At 43.6% G+C, this 6000-nt stretch overlaps 1 protein-coding gene across 2 annotated transcripts in view; it reads left to right on the top strand.

Moving 5' to 3' along the window:
• Positions 1–4541: 4541 nt before the first annotated feature.
• Positions 4542–6000, top strand: part of LOC106935422 (CUGBP Elav-like family member 2) — a 71338-nt gene continuing 69879 nt past the window's right edge. For both annotated transcript variants that reach the window (XM_015015866.1, XM_015015865.1), the window contains exon 1: positions 4542–4620. The gene's annotated coding sequence lies outside the window, so the exon portion shown is untranslated. The remainder of the gene's footprint in view (positions 4621–6000) is intronic.

The following is a 6000-nucleotide window of genomic DNA, read 5'->3' as shown; positions in this document are numbered from 1 at the left end:
CGGAGCTGCTCTTATTTTCACAAATAAACATTTTAAATGGAAAAACTGTTTTCTGGAAATGTTAACCCAAGATAGACGTTATAAAAAAATACTTCAATTGTTTTAAAAGGAAATTTACAAAAACGCTTCCAGAGAACCACAGAAGAAAAAAAACAAACAGAAGAGCAGGGTTGCCAGATTGGGAAAATTTATCCTGCTTCTAAAAACATCTGATGGATTTTTAGAAAGTATTCAATCCAAAAACACCAAATTTCACCAAGTGTTGTTGGTCTAGTTTCTACTGCAAATATCTTCATTTTATCTTATTTAAGTTATAAGTAACTTTTCAGGAGATAATAGGATCTTGATTAAAGTAAATAATTCCTTAAAATTGATTTAAAAAGTTCTAGTTCTGGCAGATTATTTGCTTTATAACATGATAAATTGTCTTGTTATAGTGGAATTAGGATTGTTTTAAATCAGCATGAAGGATTTAATATTAAACTTTATTTTTATGGGTTTTATGAGTTAAAGTTTGCAGTAAAAAGTGGAAGAAGTGAAGGTGAATCTTTGCGCTTCAGTTAGGAATGATTTTAAGTAAAAGCTGACATGTGAGGTCAATTTGACCCATCAGGACCACCATAGCTGCTGCTCTGTTGTTCCAGAGGCCGGATGTGTTGACAGAAACAGGTGGGGGGGGGGAGGTTTTCGCTCAGTCAAAGGCCGCTGTTCAGCCTCCATGAAGCATTTATGAACCGGCATCTCCCTCCTCTGCTCTTTATTCTGTTCACAACCTCTTCCTCCCCCATCCCTCTTCTTCTGTGGTGCACTCCCTCTGCCCTTCTTCCTCTTGTCCTCTCAGCTCGTCTTCCTGTTGTTCTCTCTCTCTCACACACACACACACACACACACACACACACACACGCAGCAGCCTGTAATAGATTTACCCTCTCCTGGAGTTTGTGCGCTCGTCTCTGGTGTGTATTTTTTGAGAGTCCCTCTTCAACAACTCAAGCAGAGCGGATCTCGGCGCTCTGAGCCCCTCTGCCTCAGAGTAAATGTTTGTGCTGCGAGAAAAGACTCACAAAAACCGCCGGAAGAAGCATTTATGCCAGTCGGCTGCACATTTTTAGCACTTTTAAAGTGTGTTTGTGTAAATGCGACGCGTTGCTGTAGACAGACTTCTCAGATAAGCATGTCACTCTGTGGCTCACTGCAGGTTTTTTTTCTGCGAGCGAGTGTGCTGACTGTTAAACAGGTGGAAGTGACACACCCGGGTGTGTAAATGTGTGTGTGTGAGGTCCGCTCCTCTGCTCTTTGATCCCCGTCCTGACAGCCCACCACCTGGGACGATCCGCCACATGCTGCATGGCTCCGAGGCGCGGCGACGGCTCGGGAATCTCAACGCGCGGCGGCGGCGGCGCTCTCCATATAGCATGCAGGGGGCATGCTATATGCTGCCAGAATCGCTAATGCTAACACCAAAAGCTAACCCTCACATGTCCAGCTCTGCAGGAAACGCCACTGGAATCGTAATTTGTGGCTAGCACCTAACACTGTTTATTGGAATTGCAAATGGCCCATCGGGGGCCAAAACATGAACACCGGTGCAATTGGAATGATAATGGTAGTAATGCTGCGGGCCGAGGCTACGCTAACGGTTCCCTGCTGGATAACATCCACTTTGCACCGAGCTGGAGGAAAACCTCTAAGAGCTAATGTGGCTCCAAGGCTACAGTCTGATTAACTTTAAACCAAACACCTTGGTGAGCTTACAGTCCAGGCTTTGACTGGGCCAATATTTAACCTTCATTTCATAATTTTTTGAGCCATACAGACATAAACATGATGGAGCAGCTTTAGCCTGCTTCGTGTTGTCAGTCAGGTCCTGTTTTTATTGTTTTTAATGATTTATTTATTCCAGTTTGTCTGTGGAGGTGAACTCAGCCGTGTTATGAAGCTCGGTGGCCAAACCTTCAACTGCTGCTGTGTCGTTACTCAACAAGTTGTTGCTAGGGAACCAAAATTGGTGGAACTTACCCATCAGGTTGTTGCTAGGCAACCAAAATTGGTGGAACTTACCCATCAGGTTGTTGCTAGGGAACCAAAATTGGTGGAACTTACCCATCAGGTTGTTGCTAGGCAACCAAAGAGAGAGGAAGTTGGTTGATTCCACCAACCTAATGTCTCACTCTGGATCAGTCAGAGAATATTCTATCAGCTGTATTATCTATTGATCTCGTCTGTCGTGATATTTATTATTGATTTATTATCCAGCTTTATGTTAGATTGACTTATTTCCTTCTCCACACATCCAGTTCATGCCAGCTGTCCGTAAATGTCAACGACAGTTTGGAGAAAACACCAATCAGTTGGTTGTTCAACAATAATTGAACAATTTTCTTTTGAGTCTTTCTTATCCAATAGATGTAGACATAATCACAATACAGTACTTTAGCCTTAAAATTAACCAAAGTATGAACAAACCTAAAGAATATTAAAAATAATAAAAACACTCTAAAAACTAACTAAAGCTGACGAGTTGTGTTTTCTGTCTTATTTGAGCCTTGGTGATTATTAGAAAATATTTCTGCCTCTTGTGGTTTTTTGGTTTTTGCTTTGTTCTTATTGACTGATGGTTTTCAGCAACAGGTGGGGGAGGAGGAGCTTGTTGTGTGTGATGCTTTTTATACATTTCTAAGTCTCCATCTTGCTGATTGTTCCATTAGAAGGCGACAGGAAGTGACACGCGGTGGACTGTGTGTTAGTGGAGGTGAAGCAGACACTAAGCCCGGCGTTATCCATGCAATGCAGCGGCGGGCGCAGCGCGGCGCAGCACAACGCGGTGCAGCGGCATCCAGCTCAAGTCGGCGGTGCCAGGCGATGGGCCAGCTCATCCCGCAGGACGCTGCAGGAATCCAGATCCATTTCGCTCCCAGCCTCATCACTGGGACTCTGGGACGGCAGGCGAAACCCGCTCCAGATGCTCGCTGCTGGACCGCAGGCCAGGCGTCACCGGCCATCAGAACCAGCAGCGGCTCCGCCTCGGTCCGGCTGATTTGATTTGTGTCAGAGCACAACGGGAAAACAACAAAGCAGATGTAAACAAAAGCGCTTTCTGCTCACCGCTGGACAAATAAGCACAGAAATTAACAGATGGCAAAAACTGGAGGCTCCAGAATGACGATCCGGCAGCGGCTCACCTGTGGCTGCTGCGTGATGATGGGATATTTACCTCTCTAATAAAGCCAGCTCGTGTTTGATGCAACACAATCTCAGACCCACAGTGTGTAATGTTTTCTGCGCCGCATCCTCAGTCTGGATTCAAAGGAACTTCTGAGATCTTTGTATTAATTGATTCAGACAGAAGGATCTTCAGATTTTCTGGCCCAGATCAACAGACAGCTGATGTTTGCAGAAGAGCCACGCCTCTTTGTCTGGCCTAAATGTTTTCTTCCTGGGTTTTTTTGCATGAATGTTCAGATTTCTGCAGCTCTGCTCTTCCTCTCTGCAGGGACTCAGAAACCTGCTGCACTTTGCATCTTTCTGTTGGCTTTACAGGCAGAAATGATATCTAATGTTTGGGATTAAATATAATCCATCAGGTGGAGTATGGAAGGCAAACAGAGCATAAAGTGAATTAATAAATGCCCTACAGATAATATTCTATAATTAAATGTTAGATTCTTCTCAGGACATTTGTAGGTAAAAAACGGAGTACATAATTTAATCTTCAAATAAAATATGGAATAATAATTCAAAAAAATTATATTGTTAATAAAATAACTAATTATTATTAGAAATGTTATTAAAACATTTTTATTATAAATAATTTATAGTAGTAGCTAAAGTCATTATAGACATACATATAAAATATATTTATAATAAGTAATTGATAATAATAAAAATATAATACTACCATTATTACCAATATTCTAATTATTATTATTATCATTAAGCCATTTTTACAGCTTTTTTTCCCAGAATTTTAAGTAATTTGACCGTTTTGTAAAATTTGTCCATTTTCTGTTTTTCTTTTATTTTTACAAACATTTTGAATCTCAGTTCACAAACTGTAATATAATTGGTCCATATTTAATGTCAGAAGATAAATGCAACAGATTTCAGCCTCCTGCAGAGCGAAATGATCATTTATTTTAAGATTTGAGGCACAAACAGGCCGTAGAATCTGGAGAAGCTCTTCCTGGCTTGACCTTCATGTCTGTAATTAAATCAGGTCAGCGAAAGCATCGCTTCCTTCTGCAGCGTTCCTCTGATTGCTGCAGGATTAATGAGCAGAAAGCCGCTGCTCCAGCGTTTCTGCCTTTTATTTTGTGTTTGTGTTCCTGCGTCTCCCCGCGTGCCACTTCCTCTCGACTCGACTCATCAGGCTTTGAAACCGATCCAGAAGCCTTCTCGTCATCTCAGGCTGGATGTTTGTGTTGTTAACATTCACTCAGCGTCTGCAGGTGTCGACAGGTGATGCCAAGCAGATGAATATAGAAGCTGCTCTTTGTTGCTGATCCCTCTGCTCTCTGTGTTTCCTCTGTCTCTCCAGGCTGCTGTTTTGTCACGTTTTACACAAGGAAAGCTGCCCTTGAAGCCCAGAATGCACTGCATAACATAAAGACCTTAACAGGGGTGAGTATTTGTGTCTTGGCTTCTCCTCTTCCCACCTTTCGCTCTAATCACACACTCCCAGCAGCGCCCTGAGGCGCGCTCGCCCCCGGCCTGCGTGTGTCGGGGAGATTACCTCCATGCTGCCATGCCGCATTTAGCAGCGGTGAGTGACCGGCCGCGCGCAGGTGAGCAGCCGCCTGTCGCAGGGAGTTTGTGTGAGAAGCCTGGCCGTTGATAAGCAGGGAAGCAGATGCTGAAGGCAGCCGCCGCTGGGAGTTTGTTGGAAACAAACACTCCTGTTTGGAAGCATTGTTCCTCCAGAGGAACACGCTGCGAATGGCGTGGAGCTGGGAGCCGAGCTGAAGGTGTCTCCCAGCTGGATAATAACATTAGAAAGAGCTGGATTTGTTTTGGTGGAGCTGCAGGAGTCAGAGATGTAATGTGGTCTCTTTACTGGGCCTGCAGAGATGCAAATTAAACTTTGTAGCCCCGTTTCAACATCCAGAGGTTCCTCCAGGACTGCTGGTCCTTCCTCTAAAATCTTCTCATTCTCTACTATAGAAAACCTGATTATTTGAAGTAGTTTCTTTTATTTACTCAGGTTTCTCCTGTTCAGATCACACAACAAGAGATCCACAGGACATCTCTATAAAACAAGCTTACAGAGGCTGCATGCAGCAGGTCGTTATAATGAATGTGTGTCAGTTTGTCACTCAGTATGGAAAAACATTCCTGACAGATTACAGCATCTTAAAAAGTCATAAAGGGACTTCCTCTGTCTCCGTCCTCTCACTAAGCTGCTTCTAAACGACACACTTTTCTCATTTGGGCAAAAAATTATTTGGGTTTTAATGAGATATAAAAGTCGTTAAACCAAGAAAAGACACACTGCTCTCGTACTTATTTCCCAGCTCTGGCAGTTAAGCTCTTCTGTCCAGAGTTACTGGACTCAGTGGGTAAGACGTGGGCAATACGACTCTCTGCTCAGGGCGTCTCTGTCTGGGGTAACCGCTACAAACATCTAGAGAAACAAAGAAAAGACAATAATGTGACATCATCAGAGATATATTTATGTCTTAGGGCTAATTCCCAAAGACATAAATATATGTCTATATGTTGGACTAGTCCAACTCCAGTCTGTTTGTCTTGAAAGTCCGGTTCGTTTGGTGAGTGTGAACGCTTAACCAAACTAAAACGGCAAACTCTGGTCCGTCTACAAACCTTCAACTTGCTCCATCGGATCGGCCTCCCGGGCGGTTCAGGAGGGAATCCCTCATATCCCTGTATGGAGCCAGAATCCTGCCCCTTTCTCTGCGCAGAGGAAGCGTGTTAATTGCGAGCGGAATAAGCGGGTTAAAGTCAGCCTGTTGATCCGTCCGGTGATCCGCGGCTGGAGGAGAG

Source organism: Poecilia latipinna, unplaced genomic scaffold, assembly GCF_001443285.1.
Source record: "Poecilia latipinna isolate Pla-1442-1.1 unplaced genomic scaffold, P_latipinna-1.0 Scaffold1962, whole genome shotgun sequence".
NCBI lineage: Eukaryota > Metazoa > Chordata > Actinopteri > Cyprinodontiformes > Poeciliidae > Poecilia > Poecilia latipinna.
Note: the sequence above shows the minus strand (reverse complement) of the source record. Positions and strands in the feature narration are given on the sequence as shown.